The sequence below is a fragment of the Chinchilla lanigera genome, unplaced genomic scaffold (assembly GCF_000276665.1).
Source record: "Chinchilla lanigera isolate Chin_1 unplaced genomic scaffold, ChiLan1.0 scaffold00018, whole genome shotgun sequence".
NCBI classification, from domain to species: Eukaryota; Metazoa; Chordata; class Mammalia; order Rodentia; family Chinchillidae; genus Chinchilla; species Chinchilla lanigera.
In genome coordinates this window covers 1573264-1594727 of record NW_004955419.1, presented here as the reverse complement: position 1 = coordinate 1594727, position 21464 = coordinate 1573264, and the positions used below count along the sequence as shown (strand labels likewise).

General features: G+C 46.3%; 1 protein-coding gene across 7 annotated transcripts in view; it reads left to right on the top strand.

Annotated features, from left to right (window-relative positions):
- Nucleotides 1-899: 899 nt before the first annotated feature.
- The window catches only part of Ralgps1 (Ral GEF with PH domain and SH3 binding motif 1), a 259202-nt gene continuing 238637 nt past the window's right edge, over nt 900-21464 (top strand). For 3 of the 7 annotated variants that reach the window (XM_005382445.2, XM_005382439.2, XM_005382446.2), the window contains exon 1: nt 900-1117. The gene's annotated coding sequence lies outside the window, so the exon portion shown is untranslated. Of the gene's footprint in view, nt 1181-1275; nt 1300-1546; nt 1605-21464 lie in introns of those variants that run through there. The other 4 variants (XM_013513184.1, XM_005382440.2, XM_013513185.1 and 1 more) reach the window with 4 other exon arrangements.

Sequence of the window (21464 nt, the reverse complement as noted above, 5' to 3'; positions counted from 1 at the left end):
TTTTCTTTTCTGTTCTCATCCTGTAAACTGTGGGACTCACAGTAACCAAATCTTATCATACTCTGATGTGAGTGCATAGTGAATTTGAAAATTGTCAAAATGATGTTCTATTTGTCTACGTTTCCAAGAAGCATTTAGAATGGGGCAGGCATCCTACCTCCTTTCTATGGGAGGGAGGCAGACCAGAGTTTTGCCGGTTCTAAACTTCAAGCCTTCACACACGTGGCTTCCACGGTCCTTGTAACTTATTATCTCTGTGATTTTTAAGCAAATGACTCCATCTCTGTACTCATCTCCTCGTGCCTGGCACAGAGTAACGATCCAGGTCCAGGGAGAGAGGATTCAGACTCATTCCCCCCGCGTTGCTTTGGAGTGGTCTTAGGCAAGAAGAATCCTTCACCTGGTTGGGCCTAACTGTGCACAGCAATACAATAAGGTTGGGTCCAAGATACTGGGGCGTCTTCCTGTTCTGATGTTCTGTACCTTGTACCTACCTCCGAGTCGTAAAGAATGGGCACTAAGGTGATGTCTCACTCGCAAAATCATTTTTTTTGTTGAAAATGATAAACACTAGGTAAAGATTTAAGAGGGAAACTGGGTGAGGCCTGAAAGGACTATGGAGAGTAAAATGCACAGCTATTTCTAGGCAGGGGATGGGTGTGGCGGGTCGCTGAGCTCGGAGTGCAGGCAGCCGAGCATCCCTGCAGGTTGACCAGGCGTCCGCGGGTGAGCGCTAAGGCCAAGGCCGCTTAGGAATCCCGCTGCAGCGGCTGCGCACTGGTGAGACCAGCTGGACGATTTGCGTGTCTCCGCCCCTGAGAAGAGCTGGTTGGTGAGGGCTGGCCCGGTGCCGGGCGCCGATTGGCTGTGCCGCCCGCCGCTCAAGTCTGGGAGCGGACGGTTCCTACTGCGGCTGGGCACCGGCTCGGCTCCCGCGTCGGCCCGAGCTCCAGCTGCGCCCGGCCTGACAGCGGCCCGGCTCGGCCTGGCCCTGGCCTGCGAGGGAAGGCGCCGCTGCCGCTAGGCCACTTCCAGGGCCATGAGGAGGCGGCGGCAGCCACTGCGGCCCGCGTCAAGGTGACCGGCCGGGACTGCGGCGGCGGCCGCCAGAGAGGCGGTGAGAAGACCGGCCAGCCGCCGCGGGGCGGGGCCCTGAGGGCAGGGCCGAAGGGAGCTGCAGGTGCGGGGGGCGGGACCCGAGGGCCGCTGGGGCCCGGAGGGCGGGGCCTCGTTCCGGGAGGCGGGGCCAGGGCCAGAGCCCAAGGTTTTGTTGGCGAGTTTCGTGTGAGGCTGCCTGAGGTGCCGTGGTGCTGGGGGGCGTGGAGAGCTGAGGGTAGGGGGTGGTAGCGGGGAAAGGGCGCGGGAGGAAGCGGGGTTGGAGCAGGCAGTTGGGCGGGGCCGAGGGGGCCGGGGGGCGGGGCCAGGAGCGACCGCAGGTTTGACAGTGGGCGGGAGCTGCGAGGTGAGGTCAAAGCGGCCTGCGGGCCAGGGCCTGGGGAAACCACAGGTGCAAGGGGCGGGGCCGGGAGACCTGCAGGGGCGGGGGCGGGGCCCGAGTGGTTGCAGGTCCGGAAGCTGGGCCACAGGGGAAGCACGGGCGGAGGGTGAGTGGTCTCTGCAAAAGAGGAAGCCCCTCTCTGCTCTCCAGGTGTCTCGGGTGGGAGCAGGAGCTTTGGGCTCTGCGGATTCTGGAAGTCTCCAGGGTTGCCGCTAGAGGGGCGGTGCAGGTCTGCCTGTGTGCCTCGCTGAGCCAGACGTGGATCTCAGCTGCCCTGGTTACTAGGCCGGCTGCTTACCGTTCCCTAAGTGGGGCGCTCTGTGTTTTCACCCCCTCCTGGGGCTTTCCTCGTGCTGTGGAAGGGGCATGCCTAAACTAGGGAGTGGTTGGCTTACGTTGCATGATCCGAGTTTCACTGGATGATTGGCTCTTAGAAAATGTGTATGCTTGAGGAGTAGTTAGTGTGACGCTTGGAAGCGTCCTGGATTGTTGTCTCTTGGTACCAGATGCTGTTTGCAAATCTGCACAGTGCTAGTCTGAAAAAGACTGAAATGGCAGCCTGGTGAGGGGGAAGAGCAGGAATTCAGAAGCTTTTGACTCTTTGTTACCTGAGAGTGTTTTGCTTTTTTGAGATTTGTTTCCTTTTTTGCAAAATGAGCATCCTGCTACCTTCTCGTGTGTCTCTCAGGGGCCCTGTGAGGATAGGATGAACAGAGCTTACTGAGAAAACGGTTGGCTAAAGTTATCTCTTCCTCCTCTTGTGAGGATGGGCAGGTTGGATTTGGGACCCAGGAGTCTAAAGGGGAAGAGATTACATATCAAGAAGTGAGGTCTGGACACTTTCTTGATAGAGTTTGGGGTAAAGTTTGTGGTGGGCTGTCCCCAAGAGACTAGTGGTGGCTTGAATCCTTGGTTGCTTTTCCCTGCCAGGTTTCCAAGGGAGCCACAGCAACGTAGGAAGTAATGGCAGATGGAAAGTAGAGGAATGTTTCATTGTTTGCTGACCTTTAGACCCCATCCCCAGCGAGGACTCAGACTTGTACATGAGGCTTGCAGTGGATCCTTGTGGAATTCTCCCTCCCCTACCCAAGCATGAACCCTCCATTTTACCACATTCCATGGGGAAGACATGAAAAAAGAAGGATATACCCGACCTTCGTTAGTTTCCTGTGGAGGGCAGAGAGAAGACAGTAAGATGATGGCTCCCCGTAAGATTCAGAAAAGTGTTCTTTCACATGTGTGACCTTTCCATGCTCCGTTTCTCTCTTCACTAGCACTTGACCAGTCTGACTGGTAATGCCCACTCCCTGTGCTGTGTGGAGAGATGAGAAGGTTTGCAGAGGCTTTCCTGCTGGCCTACACTGCTCACTGTAAAGCTATGGGACAAACACCATGCTGTTGGCCTCCTATACTACCACTGGTGTGGTGGTGACCCAGTGGCACTGTGGGGATGGCGTCTCAGGACTAGTCCTTGTAGAGCCAGTGCTTGGGTGACAGGGGTTGAGAAGCAGCATGTATGAGGTCCCACACTGTCCTAGCAGAAATAAGTATGTGACTCTTAAGAGACTGTTGTCCTCAGGGTGACCATTATGTCCTGTAGGTTAAAGGGAGTCCAAAACTTGGTGGTAGTCAAGAACTGGCATACTGGCTGAGGAGATGCGTGGTTTCTCCCCCCAGTTTCTTACCTTCTCAGAGTTTTGATTTCTGTATTTGTACACTAAGGATAACCATGGCTGCTTGTGAGGTTGCTGTGAAAAGTAAGTGAGATCAGATATTTGAAAGCACCTGTTCTACTTTGTAATCACTGTTAGGGTTTGTTTATTTTTCTACCTCTGCCCCTGCCTGTCCAAAGTGGCATGTAGCATGTAAGCAGAGCAGAAACTCTGAGGTCTTGGCATCTTATGTGACTTTGGACAAGTCTCTTCTCCTCTCCAGACCTCAGTTTCCTTGGCTAAGCCAGGAGGGTTTTAGACTACATTATCCTTAGGTGTCCTAGCTCTGGCTTCTGATTAGTATGCTGTTATATTTTTCTGAAAAGTAGGGGATGGAAACTAATGACCTGTGGCTTGCTTCCTTTTTAAAAAATACCTGTTTAAACTGAGTGTGGTTGTGTATACCTATAATCCCAGCACTTGGGAGGCTGAGGCAAGAGGACTACTGAGAGTTCAAGGCCAGCCTGAACTACATAACAAAACAAAACAAAACAAAACAACCACAAAAACCTGTTTAGCACTTTGCCTGGTGCATAGTAGGTGCTCATTAAATACTCATTCAAGGAACTGATGAAGATTTTTTACTGGGAAGTTGTAGCAAATGTCCCTGCTGTTTATATGTATATTGATTGTATCTATTCCTCAAATTGCATTTTATGTATTGCACCAAAGTATTTTCACAACATTAGTGGAGTTAGCGAACTTTAATATGAATGACAGAAATGCCGTACTATTTCACCGTACATTAAATTCATCCAGTTTTTGTTTAGAAACAGACATAAATTTTCATGGTTGCAATTTTGCATGTGGGCATTTGGGAAAAGTCTCTTTAAATAGTACTTTTTATTTTATTTTATTTTTTTAAAAGTAAAATCACATATGGATTTTTTTTAAAGGCAAGTAGGGAAATCAGTTGTAAAGTGTCTTTCTTGTTCATAATCTTTTTCCCTAGAGGCAACCATTATTAGTTTTTTGTTTATATCCTTTCTCTTACATAAGCAGTAGTATTGTATGTACACTGTCTGCTCCTTCACTTATTAACCTAATCTGTTTTGAAAATTGCCCCAACATTGGAAAGTTGGACACACAGTTCCTCCTTAAAAATGTTTCTGACTGATGCGGCAGCACACTTTTGTATGGCTCCTTCCCCCTTCCCCATGATGTTTACTCTGTGCTGGTTAGCAGTCATTGTTTAGAAGACTAACAAGAAACATCCTTTCTTCTCCTCTAAGAGAGAAATGGCTTTGGTCCCAGGGAACAGTAGGTTAAAGGGCAGTCCATGTGTCTAGATGTGAGGCAGAGACTGAAAGAGAAAGGAAAAGGATTTGTTCACTGGTAACTGAGAACTGATTTTCTATTCAGCCTGTGATTCAGAGTCCAGATCTATCATTTATTAGCTGTGTAACTTGGGACAGCTGATCTAATCTCTCTGCATCTCAGTTTCCTTATCTTTAAAATGGATGATGATAATGCGATCTGCATTTGGGGTTTCTGTCCAGAGGAGATGAGCTTATAGATGGAAAGAACATGCTGCAATGGCAGGTGGTGTAGATGCTTGGGAAGGGTGCGCTCCCCTGGTACTGCTGTACTAACCTACAGCAGGCTCCATTCCTTGTCAGCAGGTATCTACTGGGCAGTTAAGAGGGAGCCATGGAGAATGCCTCATTTCTGCCTTTGAGATGTTCACGTGCTGTGTGTGTGGCAGACACACACTACTGGTTACAGAGCAGTGTGGTGGGCCTGGTGGTGAGAAGTGAGCAGTGAGTGAGGTCACAGAGACCAGCAACAATTCCTTCTCCCTGGGTGATTTGGGCCTGGCTTCTCAGCCCAGTTTCTCCTTCTTTGTGAAGCCTATTCAGTTCTTCTGGGACAAGTGACCTCCCTCCTGCTTGTCCTCCTTTGACTGTCATTGTGTGCACACCTTGTCATGTTATGCCTTTATGTGTGTGTCTCTCTGCACAGGGGAAACCTCCCCCGTCTTTGCTGCCAGGTCTCTGGGGCTCTGTACAAGGTGGTCTTCTGGCGGGCAGTGTGACAAATGATGGACCTCTGGTCAGATGAGTCACGCTACCAAACATTGCACACTCTTATGAAATTGTAAGTCAGTAGGTCTCTGGTGAAACCTGGTCTCTGAACTCTTTCCTTCACTCCCCAAATATTTGAGTGCTGACTCTGAGATAGGGATGTGCTATGCCATACATAGGCAGCAAGCTTTTGGTGTGACTGGCAACACTTGTCCTGCAGAGTCTTTGGAGTAGGAGAGGAAAGAAATATTCTCTCTAGATGCTACAGGTCAGGATGGAGATGGAGAAAAAGGACAAGTGTAAAGATAAGCAGTGCTTGCTGGCTGAGGTGTCCCCACACCCTTTGGGGCGGGGCAGTGAGGAACAGGCCCAGGGATTTGAGCTGGCGGTCTGTACATTGTGGGCACGGATAGGAGAGAGTTGGTCGGATTGGCTTCTGTGAGGCTGTTGCTCACAGAACGTGCTCCCTTGACTGTCATTGTGTGTGCCCCTTGATGACAGAGAGGAAGCTTCGCTTTCTTCAGGTGGGCATTCTCTCAGCAGCACTGCTGGACTGCAGCGTGGGCTGAACCATGTACTGGATGCTGGGCATATGGAGATGAAGGCTGTCCATTCCTGTCCCTGGGAGTTCATGTTGTAGAGAAGCTGTACCCAAATGGAAGGTGACCAAGCCGACTGGCTGTGAGAGAAGACCTCAGATAAATTGACAAAGCAGATTGAGGCTCTGAAGCAGGTAGCTCTGGGTTCAAATTCTATAATCTGTCACACATGTGTGTGATAGTGGGTTTCCCTGCTTTGTAAAATGGGGTAATGCTATTACTAATGTTAGGACTGTTGAAGAGTCGGTGACATAATGCAGTGGGATGTTACAGTGGTGCCTGACAGGAGGCTCCTGCTTCAGAGTGCTCCCTGAGGGAGCACCGAGGAACGCCTTGCAGGCTGTGTCCTGTAGGTGCTAGCATAATAGTAATGGTGTTAGTCACATGGCCAAGGTATCTAAGAAGCCAACTGGGAAGTCACAGGGTGGCCAAGAAGTCCTCAGCATGTTCCTACCCAGTCTGTGAGCTTCTCCACAAGTGTTTCCTCCCCTGTTTTTGCACCAGCTCTTCCCAGAGGAGCGGTTAGATCGTTGTGAGCATCTTCTCTCTGCCTGAGCACTGTACCAGTAGATTCCATGACTTATTGAGGAGTACAGACACTGTGGATACCCAGAGCAGCAAATTGTTCCACCGCTTTTCTGCTGAGCTTTTGAATCTATTGTCTTCTTGTTGCGAGATTTATCTCTTGAGTGTCAGAGAGGTGGACTAGACAGTGCTTAAAGAAGAAACTGCACCATTTGCAAGCTCTGTGTCCTGAAACCTGGTTCTTACAAGGCTTCAGCCTGGTGTGGAACAGCACTTATTGGGGTTCTTGCACATCGTGAGCACCCATAAATGTGAGCTAGAATAATGTTCTCATCTCTTCCAGGGCTACAAAGATTTTAGGATGTCTTTTTTGTGTGGGAGGGGATTGATTTATTGCCTATGGAAGTTATTGCACAAGAAATGTGATAAAACTCAGATGAGCTTGGTGGTGGGGGTTGGCGAGCTAGCAGAACTCATTCTGTGTTACACCAGGACATTAGGCACAGGGGAGGAAGAAGATGGAGTCACCTGGGAGCCAGACCTCTGTCTCAGGCCTATCGAAGAAGTAGGGGTTGGCTTCCCAAGTTCTTCCTATTTGTGATTCCATGAAAATAATGGGTTTAATGCAATGCAGTACTTTCCCTCCTTAGGACTTAAATATTTTTATTACATTTTTTATTTTTAGATTAAGACAGTCATGAGTAATCAAAAGAAAATTTAAATGTTTGGCTTTGACATTCATAGATACCTTTGAAAATCATGTCTGAGAAGAAAGGAAAAATAATGAGTGTCCGTAAGTCCATGTTTATTGGATACAATAATTCTTACCCACTCTTATATAAGTCTCTTGTTTAACTAGGGCAAGGAAAAGCTGTGTTTTCAGTATATTTCTGAATAATTAAATATTTATAGAAACAAGTTAATAAATTCAAGAGATTTTGTTTTGTCTCTTTATGGCAATAAAATTTGTTATGTAGAATTAGTGACATTGTTTTAAGATATTTTTCATTTCATGTCTTCCTATAGCTGTCTTTTAATTCCCTAGGCACCATATCTCCAACTCTTTTAGCCTACTAGGAGTTATAGATTTTCTCCTATTAGCCCCCCACAGCACTCTGACTTGCTGTGGCATTTAGTGACATTGCATGACCGCTAGTGATGTCCTTGTGTTACTCTACTTTGTCTCCTGGAACAGTGTACTTCTGTTCCATCGGAGCAGGGACTGTGGTTCTTTTCCTCTCCAAGAGGTGCTGAGTGCCTGGTATAGCATCCCCTGAACACCCCATGGTATAACACCTCATGTTTTTTTTTTTCTTGTCTTTTTGAGACAGGGTCTCACTATGCAGTTCAGGCTGGCCCTGAGTTCACTTTGTAGAGTAGACTGGTCTCGAATTCAGAACGATCCTCCTGCCTCATCCTCCCCAGTGCTACCATGCCCAGCCCCATGAATGTTTGTTGAATGAAAAGATGAAGTAAATGGTGGGTGCCCAGTGACTGATTTCAATATATAAAATAAGAACTTTGTTGAATTGGGGGTCCCTTCCATTGCACAATATTTCAATACTTTATAACACTCAAAAAGTGTCTTAAGGTCCGTTATTTCTGCCAGCCTCATAGTGATTCAGCAGGGCTGGTAGGCAGGTTTGATGTAAATATGAGAAAATGAAAGCTCAGAGAGGTTAACTGTCCAAGATGTGGCTCTGGTCAAGCTGAAGACCCTACTGTCTGCACATGTGCCCTTTTCCCTCTTGGGGGTCCCTTGAGGTGTGGTTTCTCTCTCTCTCTCTCTCTCTCTCTCTCTCTCTCTCTCTCTCTCTCTCTCTCACACACACACACACACACACACACACACACACACACAGTGTTGGAATCACGGGTGAGGTAAGGAAACAGGGCTGCATTGGGAAGAGATGCTTATAGACTTTTTTTTGGTTTTCTTTTGTTTTAATTCATTTTTATTAGCACATATTCGTCATACATATTGATCACATTAATCATAAGGAATTTGCACCTGTACATAACCCATCTTGATTCCCCTTTTTTATGCCATTCTCCTTCTCTCCCTTCAGCCCTCTTCCCCTCCCCATTTACTCAAGCTTTGTTTCCATTTTTTCATTCTGTTCTCTTTTTTCTTTTTCCCTTTCTTCCCTTCTCCCTCCCTCTCTTGTTCCCCCGCCCATTTGAACATATTCTTCCTACTTTCCATATCTGTCCTCCATTCAGCTCCTTATTTACCCATTGAGTTTCTCATACAAGAGAAACAGTGTGGTACTTAAACTTGTGTTAAACTTGTGTGGTACTTAAACTTGTGTGTCTGATTCACTTCACTTAGGGTTATGGTCTTGAGATGCATCCGTTTTCCTATAAATGACTCAAGCTTATCCTTATGTATGGCAGAGTAGTACTCCATTGTATATAAATAACACATTTTAAAAATCCATTCATCTTCTTTTGGTTTTAGATATTTTAATTTCCTGATTTTTGAATTTAGGGACTTGATTAGGAGTGATTGGTTTAAGATCCTGTTTATACCAGGGTCCATTGAATCCTGATCTTTCCTATAACCAGTTAAAGTATAGCATTTACTGATATATTTGCTGATAGGTTGATAACTAGGGCTAGGATTTGTGTTCTTGTTGGAAGTTTTTTAAAATAAGTTTAAAGTTATTTGCTGATTAATATGTAGCATTGTTTTGCTGATTTCAAAGGATGCTGAGTGTTTCATTTATTTTTATAATTTATGGCTGGGCATCTTTGCATTGTGTGTTCGGTGGCCTTTATGCTCATCAGATATAGATGGTGTCAGTCTTTCGAAAGGGCAGAGATCAGCATTCCATGCTTTCTCTCCAGATAAGGTTGGAGATTTTGCCTGATTTCCCACCTGGCAAAGCCCATGGACTTGAGAACATCAGTTTGCATATTGTGGTCTCTCAACAGCTGCCTATAGGTCTTGTACCATTGCAGAAAAACCAAGTCTCTGATTTATCTCAGATGAAAACTTATGCTTTAGAGTTGTTTGTTGGATCCATAGTGTGACTGCATAGGAACAGTGACTAGGCACCTACTATACAGCTCTGCTATCTAGTCTGGTGAGGGCGGCTAGCTAGCAAAGACAGTCTCTGTGATCTCATAATCTTAGGGGCCTTTTTAGGCCAGAGACATTCTGGAAGCCTAGTTTTGGCAACAAATGATTGCTGTGGCCAGAGACATTCTGGAAACCTAGTTTTGGCAACAAATGCCTACTGTGGCATTTCTAGAATTTATGGGTGGAATGTCAGGGCTAGAGTACAGCAGATCTGCCCAGTAGGACTCATAAACAGAAAGAGGCAACCTGGTGTTATAGGAAGATCACTGGACATGGATCCAGAATGCCCAAAGTATCAATTTGCTTTGACATACCTGCTTTCTAAGTCAACAAGAATATCCGGTGTGTGCATTTTTTCTTCAGTAGGAAGCCCCAGATTTAAGATCTGAGATTGCATTTTAGGGGCTGAGTTAAGGTTAAAGGGAACTGGAGGATATCAAAGGACTGTACCAGCAACTGCATGCAGCCTTATTCGTTTTCTCCCTCCCCTGACTGACCTGCTTGCCTGCCCATCCATCCATGTATCTGTCCACCCACCAACTTATCCATCAATCCATGCAGTTCTTTTTCAGAGCCCATTGAGTGCCATTGCAATGCTGAGTATAGGACCACAGTGGTGGAAAATGGCAAGCCCAATCCTTACTGTTTTTAGCTTACAGTCTAACAAAATTAAATAAGTACAAAACCAAGAAAAAGAACATAAGAAATCAATCACAGCACTTCTGATGGCTACAAATGAGGAGCACAGGTGCCAAGAGATCATAAATGACTTCAGCTGCTAGGAGTACCAGAGGCATCTTCCCAAGGGAAGGGACCTTGAGCTGCCACCTGGAGGTTGAGCTGCAGCCAGCCAGGTGCAGAGGGGGCAGCTGCACCTGCCATGGTCCCCATCAGAGAAGGGTGAATACAAGAATGCCAGGACATCAGCATGGCTGAAGCACAGAGAGCAGGGAAGGTTAGTGTTCACATTCCAGGCATGGCTTTGCTTTCTTGAATTGTGCTAAAAATCCTTGACACATTATGCCCGAGCTGCTGACTCTTCTCTTTCAAGACTCCCCATGTGCCACCCAGAGCGTCTGTTGTTGAGGTATTGCCTGTCATGGCTTCCTAGATAGCAGTTGGCCTTATTCTATTGCCTTGATGATTGGCTGCCTCCTTTGCTCTTGAGGGGATGGAAGAATGCTTTGATCTCATTAGCAGTTTTTAATCATTATGTAAAAATTCACTGAGCATGTAACTGGCCCTGACATTGCAGTCCCAGCCCTCAGGAGACCCACAGCCTTTACAGATTGAGAAAACAGATGAGGAGGATGCAGTTTCAGGGGCAGCGTAGTAGTGGAAATGGGGAGCCTATGGGACTACATCAGACTCTGCATCTTAAAGATTTCAGCTTTCCGGGTGCAGGGGCACAGGCAGAGGAAGCGTTGTGCAGCAGCACGGAAGCCACAGTGGGTTTGGTGTGTCAGGTGTAGGGCAGTGTGTGCTGCTGGAGTGTGAGAGGGAGGGAGGAGGAGCTGGTGGAGGTGCATTAAGTCAGTTGTGAGCATTTCCAGGGGCTTGGACGTTGTCCTGTGGTCAGTGGAGACTTGTGTAAGAGTTCAAGAAGAGAGAAACACCAGTACTTTTAATCCTAGTGGCAGTGTAGAGGAGGATGGTGTGGGAAGAGGCTGGACATTGGGAGGTGAGTGGAGGCAACCAGAGTCCTGGTGAGAAATGAGGTGAACCTGGCCACGGGGTGGGGTGGGGGCTGGTTCCAAGGAAACAAGGTAGTGGTCTCTCATCATGATGATGTCGTAGATATGAGAGAGGGTGACATCAGGATCTCTTGTTTTGGTGACAAGAGGTGGAGCTGGTCATCTAGAAATGGAACATGAAAGGGGTATTAAGAGTAGAGAAGGGGGAGACAGTGAATTCAGTATGGGCCATTTTAGTTCTCAGGTGCGTTGGGACAGCTCAGTGGAACTGGCCTCCTTGTCTGGTGCTCAGAGAGAGGTCTCCGCTGAAATGGTGACTCTCACCTACAGCATCAGCATCCTTTGGGTCCCTGGGAGGGATGCTGGCCATCTGCTTGTTGGAGAATCTCACAGATGGTTTGGCTGCCCCATGGATGCTGGGGCAGAGATGGGCCTTCCTTGAGTAGATGGTCCCTGAGGTCAAGGTCCTGTTGTGGGAGAGGATGACTTATGTGATGAACAGAGGATGCCTGCTGTAGTTCTGGGGAGTGCCAGCCTGAGAGACACTGTGAGACACAGTGAAAGGGCCAAGGGAGCAGTAAGAGGAGGAGTGGCCAGCTAGATAGGCAGACCCATGGCAGGTCACAGCCCCTACCTCCTTCCCTGTGGCCCATGCCCTGCCCTGCAGCTGGGCCCTTTTGTTTCACCATCATTGGAGCCAGTCTCCTGTATACTGCCACATCTGGGTCTCACTTAGCTGGTTGGTGAGTCAGCTCCTGCTCTTTCCAGAGAAGTTACCTCTGCTACTATGTGCAGAAGACGGAGGGAGGCCCTGCTGCAGCCCAGCACTCAGCAAACCTTAAGAACTCAGTCCATTTTCTGTCATGGCCCCTTCCTACTGAAATCTCTGCCCTGCCCCTCAGCCTGTTCAACATTCTGGGGTTCAAGATGGATCTGCAGTCGCAGTGGGAGAAGTGTGTGTCCAAGTTCTAAGACAGGTGACTGGTCAGAACTGTTGGAGGGAGTCCTGAGAAGACAAACGGATGTGGCCTGGGAGCCCTGTGACTTGGAGGTGCAACCTTGACCCTGTCCATACCCTGAATATGGATAACAGATAGAAGCCTGCTGTGGCATTTCTAGAATTTATAGGTGGAATCTCAGGGCTAGTATACAGAAGATCTACTCAGACTGCTGGTGGGAACTGGAGTTTGAGTGTGTATGTGTGTAGGGGGAGTTCTGTCTCCCTGGTTGACCTAGGTACCTGATTGAGATTAGCTCACAGAAGCTGATGAAGGGTCTAATCTTAGGGACCCAGTGGGAAATGAATCTATTAATGCATTGTATCTTTTTTTTTCCTCTTCTTCTTCGTCTTCATCTTCCCCTTCCTCTTCCTTTTCCTCTTCTTCTTCCTCTTCTTTTTTAATTAGAGTATGTTAGTAATATAGAATGGTGAGGTTCGTTTTTAGAAATTGGTGCATGCATTTATATATCAATGGTATTTTGATTATTCTCAATCCAGGTACCTCCTGTCCCTTTCTTCTCTGCTTCCCAGTCCCATCCCCCTGTCTGTAGTGTGTGTCTAGTATTAACCTCAAGACCAGAGATCCTGGAGTGTAGGCCGAGGCACTGGCCCTGGTGCTGAAAGGCACAGTGAGAGAATCAGGGACAATGTCAGGGAAGTAGCTGTTTTAAGTCTGAGAGCCTCACCCAGGTATAAAGCCTTTTGCTCCTTGGGAAAGGAAAGAAAAAAGTGGGACTGTTGATTGATCTGAGAAACCCATGTGCTGGGTTAAAGAAGAGGAAACCTAGGTAGAAAGTGGAGGCAGGGTGATGGGAGCAGGTTGCCAGTGTAGATGTAAAGTGCCCTTCACCTCTTGTGGGACAGGATGTGAAGAATGGTTTGGAATAGGAACAGTCTGAGCTGGTTCAAAGCCTGCATTTGCTCAAATACCGCTACCAGTGAGGGTACTCTTGCTGGCCATGAGTTCTTGGACATGTTTCCTAACCTATGTGGACCTGCTTTTCACTTTAGGTGGATATGATAACGGTGTCCATGGTAGAAAATTATTGTAAGGGTTCAGTAGTATATTCAGTGGCAAGGTGCTTAGCAAAATGTTACAGTGATGGTGATGATAGCGATGCCATCACGTGCGGACTGTTTTGGGAGTCTCCATGGGACTAAGCCCCACCAGTACAACAAGGGTGAGAACTAAGGAGCTTCAGAACTGTCACCATCAATGTGTGGGATGGAACACCAGATCTACTGACAAAGGGACAGAGCACAGGCAACACAAGTGTATCAGGTGAGTCACAGAAAACATGATGTGACAGCAAGTGACAAAGCACAAGACCAGGAGCCTGGGTCAGAGTGGTCTCATGGGCTGTAAAAGAGAGGTGAAAGACTGCGAATCCACACCTGGGCCAATGAGGACAAAGTAGTGTGCTAGCCATAGTCCTCATCTGATGATACAGAGAGATGAGATCATCTGTCTCACTCCCTGAGTGTCTTAGTTGGCAGGCAGCAGGGAAAGTGGCCTTAGGGATTATTTACCTAATATTTCTTTATCTTTCAACTTCATAGTGTCATTTTTATAACTATGCTTGTTAGAGAGCATCCTCTTGTTCAATGTGTTTTGAATGGATAGGATGAAATTAATCAATTAACTAGTTTTTGAGTCTTTCCAGATAAATTTAAATACAACAATAGTGACAATACTATATCTTCAAATACTGGTAAAGACTTAATGTGGTTCCGGTGAGATATTTTACAGAACCTATAAAATGGTGATGTTCATCTGGAAAAGTAAGTTAGTAAAAAGTTAGTTTTTTAAAGCAGTGAAATTGCCTTCACTTTTCCAGATTCATATTCATTTCAACAGATGTTTGAGTTACCTGCTATCTGTAGAAACAGAGCTGGACCCTTTGTTGCCAGAATATAAAATGGTTGTATCTGTTGTGTTTCCTTTTCTTAACCTTCATCATGCTCCTTTGAGAGAGCTGTTCTTTAGGTTGAGCCGTGAGTGACAGAAAACCCAAAAATAATAAAGGTATGAATAGGATAGGAATGTTTTTCTCAGGTATGAGAAGTCTTGGTGGGGGAAATCAACTCAGTGCAGGCAGAGAACCTGCATGGTCAGAGACCCAGGTCACTTCATGGCCTGAAATGGCTGGTGGAGCTCTGGCCTTCTACCTTTATTCCATTCCTTGTGGCGACTTTCCCAAGATCCTGCATGATATTTCTTATACCTTATTGGACGGATCTTGGTTTTGTGGTCAAGCCTCACAGTAAGGGAGACTGGGAAATGTAGTCTGTATTCAGGGAAGGTGTGTGGGCACCTAAAACCCAAAAATACTTTACTAAAGACAGGAGGGATGGCTTTCAGTGACCAGCCTATCATTAGTAGCCCCGTTTGATAGATGTGGAACCTCAGAGAGGCTATGATTATTTTAGCATTACATGTATTATAGGTGGTTGAGCCTTTAAAGCTTCTTGTAAGCAGTAATTTATTAATCCTATGTATTACCTGAATGAAAGCAAGACAGGTGATGAGTGGAATAAAAGTAACTTAGTTGCTAACTTGTTTTTTTGGTTTTTTTTTTTTTGAGACAAAGTCTCTCTATCTAGCTCAGACTGTTCTTGAACTCACTATGTAGTCCAGGCTGGCCTTGAACTCACAGCAATCCTCCCGCCTCAGCCTCCCAAATGCTAGGAATACAGGTGTGTGTCACCACACAAGGCGTTAACTGCTGTCTTGTATAGGGGTTGCTTTGGGAGCCATCAGGCATTACAGCACAAGAGTGGAAGTATTATTCCTTATGGTGTTGGAGCAACTAGATTCAGTGCTGAATTTAATTTAGAAGTTTAACCACATACTACAGTGAATCCCAGATGGGTTTGAGTTGAAGGGAAGGTGTAAGCCAAGTATGGTGGCACACACTTGTAATCCCAGCATTCAGGAAGCTGAGGCAGGAGGATTGAGAGTTTGGGGCCAGCCTGAGATACATACTACGAGCTTGTCTCAAAAAACCAAACTAACAAAAAAAGGGCAGGTATATGCCATTCTCTATGTTGGTATCTCAGAAAGATGAATTACTTCAGGGGTCCCCAACTCCTGGGCCATGGTCTGGTAGCCATCAGTGGCCTATTAAGAACTGGCTACACCGCAGGAGGTGAGTGGTGGACCAGCTAGTGAAGCTCCATCTGTATTTATAGCCACTCCCCATCACTAGCATGCCTGCCTGAGCTCTGCTTGCCGTCAGTCAATAGCAGCATTAGATTCTCATAGAAGCACAAACCCTACTGCAAACTGCATGCGGGAAGGATCTAGCTCTGTGAGGAGATGCCACAGAGCACAGGTCTTCTCTTATACTCAGAAATGAGGTGGCTTCCTAAAGGTAGATCAGAGTTTCCAGAGTTACGAGAGCCACTCCAGAGATTTCTTTTGGAAGAACGGTCACTATTGGCAGTACATTTTAGTGATACAGAATGGGTCACAAAGTGTGCTTAAAGGTGACATATTCAACCTGCTCAACAAAACTCAAGCTGTCACTTCAGTAGAGATGACAGATGTGTTCAAGCTGACCAATAAAGTATCTGCATTCAAAGCCAAACTGAAATAATGGGGGCAGTGAGTGGATATTTGGATTTTTGACATGTTTCAAATATTAGCAGAGATTTTGAAAGAGACTAACCCAGGGCTGCCTTGCTCTGAGAGGGTGCATAATCACCTATCTCAGCTTTCAAAAGTGTTTGAACATTATTTCCCAACCACAAAAGACCTCAGAACTGAGAAGGAATGAATCTGAGCCCATTTTTGTGTAAGCTGGGGGAATGGATATTGTGCATGCTGAACGAGGATCCGTTGCTTGAGATCACAGATTATGGTGGCCTTAAAAGTACAATTTCAGATCTCCATGTGTTCCGGATGAAAGTCATGGCAGGATATCCTGAGATTGCCACAAAGGCTCCGAAGAGCCCCCTGCCATTTCCAACATCTTATCTCAGGGTTTTCTACAGTGACAGCAACTGACATGAGACTGGACATTTTGACTGCACATAGACAACACACTTCAGGTATCACTGTCTCCTGTCACCCCTGCAGGGGACTGTTTAGTTGCAGGCAAACAAGCTCAGGGTTCCCATGGATTTTGCTTTATGGTGAGTTGTATAATTATTTAATTATATATTACAATGTAATAATAATAAAAAAATGCATAATAAATGTAATGTGCCTGAATCACCTTGAAACCATAGCTCCTATCTGGTAAAACTGTCTTTCAGGAAAAACTGTCCTCCATAAAACTGGTCCTTGGTGCCCAAAAGATTTTGGGTTACAGAACTCAGGGTGGGATCATCAGAAGGGAGTACTCTCCCTCTCTCCCTTAAATGTTTTTGTATATATAAAACTCCATACCAGGGATAAACTCTTATCATCAGCAAAGAATGTGTATCATTTCCCTTTCCCCTAAATCCTGTGAGAGTGATGTTATGGGCTCAGATGGTTGCTGTGCTTGTATCACAGCCACAGGACATGGAGCTTGGGGAAGTTGCTGCTTTTATAGCACGTAAACCTGCTCTTCATCCCCAAGGGAGACAGAATTGCATCCCTCAAGATTGCTCGCTGTGGACATCTCCCTGAGGAATGTCCTGAGCCAAAGTGGTCAGGACCTGGCTTGTTGGCATGGTTCCCAAGATGTGTCAGAGAGCTGAGGACCCAGGCAGGGATGAGTCTCTCAAAAAGAGGTTGGCAGAAGTAAATAAAGTGATGCCCACAGCATGCTTGCCACGGCACATGGTGCCTCTGGGGCTGTGAAGAGGCACACCAGCAGATGGTGTGGCTGCCGTTTTTCAGTGCTGGGATGGGTGCAAGGTCCTTGGTTGACAGGTGCTTGGAAGCTGGAAGGGAGGAGAAGGATAACTCCTGGTTGCTTTTGCCTTGTCACACACACCTCACACACCAGAACGTCTCTCAGATGTGGACTCTGCTAGCTCTTGCTAAATTATTTATAATTTAATCTCTTCTGTGTATAATCAAATTATATCTATTTCTTGGCTTCATATTTGTGCTTACTTTGAAATAAGTCTTACTAATTTATACATGACTTCAGCAGAATTCTTGCTAACTGGTTCCAAACTAATGAAACTTTAAATCTATATGATACATAAAATTATTATAAAAATATAGAGCTAGAGGACATTTAAAGATTAGTTCAGTGTTTTAGTTTTACAGAAGAGAAAACTGAGGCAAGAGAAGCCAAGAAGTTTGCTCCAGAGTGATCATGTTGGTGAGTGGTGGACATGGTGCTGGCCCTGTCCAGAACCTTTGAGCCCACTAGGGGAAATACAGAGGGGTATTTCCACTGGCCTGTTTGGGGACACATATGAGGCCAGGGCACACCTGTCCTCATTAAAGAATGAAAACAGAAATGGTAATGTCAGAGAGATGCATTGAAAAGATCCAGCCTAGAAAGGGAGGGAAGCAGGGCCTGCAGAAATAGTCTTTCAGTAGACTTTCTTGGGTTGTCTACATAGAGGTTCATATTATCTGCAAATAGTGATAATTTGACTTCTTGCTTTCCCATACATACTTCTTTTCTTTCTTGCCTTACTGCTCTGGAGGCTAGTGTTTTCAGTACTATGCTGAACAGGAGCGCTGGTAGTGGACATCTTTGTCTTATTCCTGATTTTAGAGGGAAAACTGTTCATTTCCCCCATTTAATTCATTCCCTATCTTTTTTTTTTATGTTAAAGAGAAAACAAAAACAAAAGAACAAAAATAAAGACAAAAACAAAACAACACAAAAACTATAAAAATGATACAGAATGTCAAAACAAGATGATAGGAAATCAGTAATGGTTATTGTATTACTTATTGTTACCTTCAAAGTTGCTCAGATTACCAGATATAGTTATGCAAGATTGACCAAACAATTAAACATTAACTGTTCCTTTGAATGAACCAATAGAAATTAGTAGTACAATTATCTGAACTATCTTGTGTCATTCCCTATCTTTAAAAGGAACTGTAGTGTTTACTTGGTGATCTTTTACCCACTAAAATGGCTAAGATGAAGGGAAAAAAAACATAGTATCATATGACGGTGAGGTTACAGGGCAACCAGAATCCTCCTTCCTTACCAGGGCAGTGTAAGTAAGTTGGTGTAACCACTTTGGAACTGTTTGGAATCATCTGCCAAAGCAGATTTGGATGCAGATTTTGACCCAAATTTCCAGTACTCGGTGTCTACCCAGCTTTGAGATCCACGTAGAAACGTATGTGCCTGTGTACTCGAGGCTTGATGATGTTTACAGTAGCGTAACAGCCCAACTGGAAGCAATCCCAGTGTCCACGGGAGGTGGAGGAACAGTTATGTGTGGTGACTTCCGTGAGAGAATACTGGAATCAGTAGGGGCTGATGGACAGTGATTCCCCTGGAGAAATCTGGGTGAACTTCACAGTGTTCATTCAGACACAAAGCGTTATATACCGCCCAAGTCCCCTTATAGACAGTTTAAAAACCAACAGAACTATTTGGTGCTGTTAGAAGTGAGAACGGTGGGGAGATGAAAGAAGGGGCACAGTGGGCTGGGGACTGGGGATGTTTCTCCACCCAGGTGCTGGTTGCAAGGTTGCGCTTGCCTTGCAGTGTACCCTTAGCATCGTGTGCACTTTTCTGTGAGATGTTCTACTTCCATAAACAAGTTTACAGAAACGCTAGCAAAAGGAAGCGTATTCATCACATGGTGCTCACTGAACAATTACAGAGGATAAAAATGAAAGATTTTTAAAAATTGTTTGTCATATTTTTCATTTTTATCTCTTTGCTTGAATGTTTGTATTTATTTTACAGTGTTTATATGTTTTGGTACCTTAGGCCATATATTTAAGTTACAAAAAACATACATATGTTAGAAGTGCTTTCTTATTTATTTTTTCAACGGGTGGTAGTGAAGGATCAAGAAGCTGGTGAGCCAAGGCACGAGGTCATATAAGCTAGCGGGCTGCATAGAGGGTGGCCTGGCAGTGGGTGGGTAAGCCACACATGGTTCAGTGGCATCTGTGTCAGGGCTGGTTTCCTTGTCACAGAAGCACGAGTAGGGGACAGAGGAAGGTGATAGGGAAACTGGAGAGGGGTCTGGGACCAGGCCTTTGAGCATCTTCGATCACTGCAGTATTGAAGCATTTTTCAGATTCTTCTGGTAGCCTCACCCTTCTGTCACCCCTCCATCATGAAAGAGGCAGAAAGTGAAGTTTCTGTGCATGTTAACTCTACTCCAAGTAACTCATGCAGTGTGTAGGAGAGCAAGTTCCCTAACTCCTCTCAGTCAGGTTAGCTCCCTAGGGAGGGTGCTGGGAAGAGCTGTTAAAGGAAAGAATGTGTGGAGAAACAGATCTGGAGAGGAGCAGTTTCTCTGAAGTCACACAGCAAGTCAGTGGCAGAGTGGGGATCGACCCTAGGTCAGTGTGGTTACAGACGGGGAATTCCTCTTTGCTGTCTGTGCACCCCAGTGTCTGCTGGTGCCAACCCCAGGCGATCTGGGCTGAGTTGGTCGCAGTCCTTAGGAAGATCACAGACTGCCAGCTTGTTTCTCCTGGGCCCATCTGAACACAGGCTGGCAAGGCTTGGAGCCCTGGTCCCAGGCTCATACCTGGTGCCAAGAGTCAGGCAGGTTTCCATGGACAGAGACGATACACCCATCTGGTGGCCCCTGGCGTGGAGGATGCAGATGCCTAGTCCTGTGCTAAGTGCTGTACATTGCTTTTTTATGTCTCGGGGCAGACACAGTAGGAGCTGCAAGATCCCCTTTGTTCATGCAAGGGCTTTGAAACAGAGGAACTGATCCAGTTGCCTGTGGTCCCCAGCTGGCAGATACTGAGCTGAGGATGCTAGCAGGTCTCCCAAACCTGAGCTCTTAGAGCTCCACTACTCCACACAGGGGCTCGATCTCATTGCCCTCTTGGGCACTGTGGCCAGTTCAAAGCTCTTCCCAGTTCCATATTGACAGTTCTCGTGGCATGGTAGCCACAGGCCCTCTCTGTCCTGGGTCTGTTACTCCTGCAGCGTCACTGTCTGTCTAACCCGCAGGCACAGAGGGTGGTCCTGCTCCCCAGTTGTGTGTGTTTGTGTCACTGGGCAGAAAGGCTCGGAGGAATTTACTGCTGCTACTCTCTGTGCTTACCTGGGGCGAGGAAGACAGGAAGGCCTTGGAGTTGTGGCCTTTTATTTGTATGCTCTTATTGGGTTAGGCTGTAGCAACAGAGAATGTTGCTTTTTTAATTTCAGTATGAAATCCAATATCAAGAGACATCCTACGTAGTAACTCTACCTTCTTTTCTGTCATTTGTTTCTTTTGAAGTTGTGTTTGATAATACCACTTTTTAAACAAGTGAACTTATGTTTCACTTTTTATAAAAGGAACATTTGGCCTATCTACTGTGTTAGCATCTGGCATCTCCCACTTTTGAACATCATGTTCTTGCCCCCCTGTCCTGCTTGACCAAGAAGGAGACACTGGCCCTCCAGAGCCTGAGTCACACATAGGAATCATGCAGGTAGTGCTTGCTCAGAAAAGGAGTTATGAGCCTGGGAAGCCATAGGCTGGCACAAGATGCTTGTGGACATTTTGGAGAGGTATCCGAGAGTGTGGCCACAGCTATGACACACCCACCAAGGAGTATGCATATACAGCTCATGACAGACCTGATGTGTGCTGTGGAGAAGAAATCTAGATGCTCTGACAGGCTGGAGGAGGATGCACATGAGGCACCACAGAAGGGGTCCTACGGGAAGTGACGTTAGAATGAAACTAGAATGGACCCAGAGTGGTATTTGAGGGAGAAGAGCAATGCCTCCTTTCCTAGCTGGGAAAAGCAGGCTATGTGTGGCCTGCTGGGCTCCCATAGCCCTTACAACTGTTGGGGGTCTGCACATGTCCTTTCTTGGGGCTGTGGGGACAGTGGAATAACTTGCCAGGGCTGGGTGGGGAGAGCCTGGGAGAGTGCACATTCTCAGCACGGAACACACTTCTAGGCTCTGGAGTCTCGGTATGTGGGCTGCCCCGAAGTCTCTCCTCCCCTCAGACCTGGCTTTCCTCAACTACCTTATGACCCACTGACCCATGCCTGTGAGGACCACAGCCTTGAATGCTCGGCAGTGGGTTGGAATGCAAAGATAGGGCATTATCTTCAAAGGAACCCACTGCTGCAGAAATGTTGTCAGAAACTGCTGGTGTGTGTTTAAGGTTCATCTGCACAGAGCTGGGAGAGGGATTCAGACTAGAAGGATTGTTGGCAAAGGTCACCTGCTTTTAACTGAGGCACCCTTTCTGGGTGGCAGTTTTCACTTG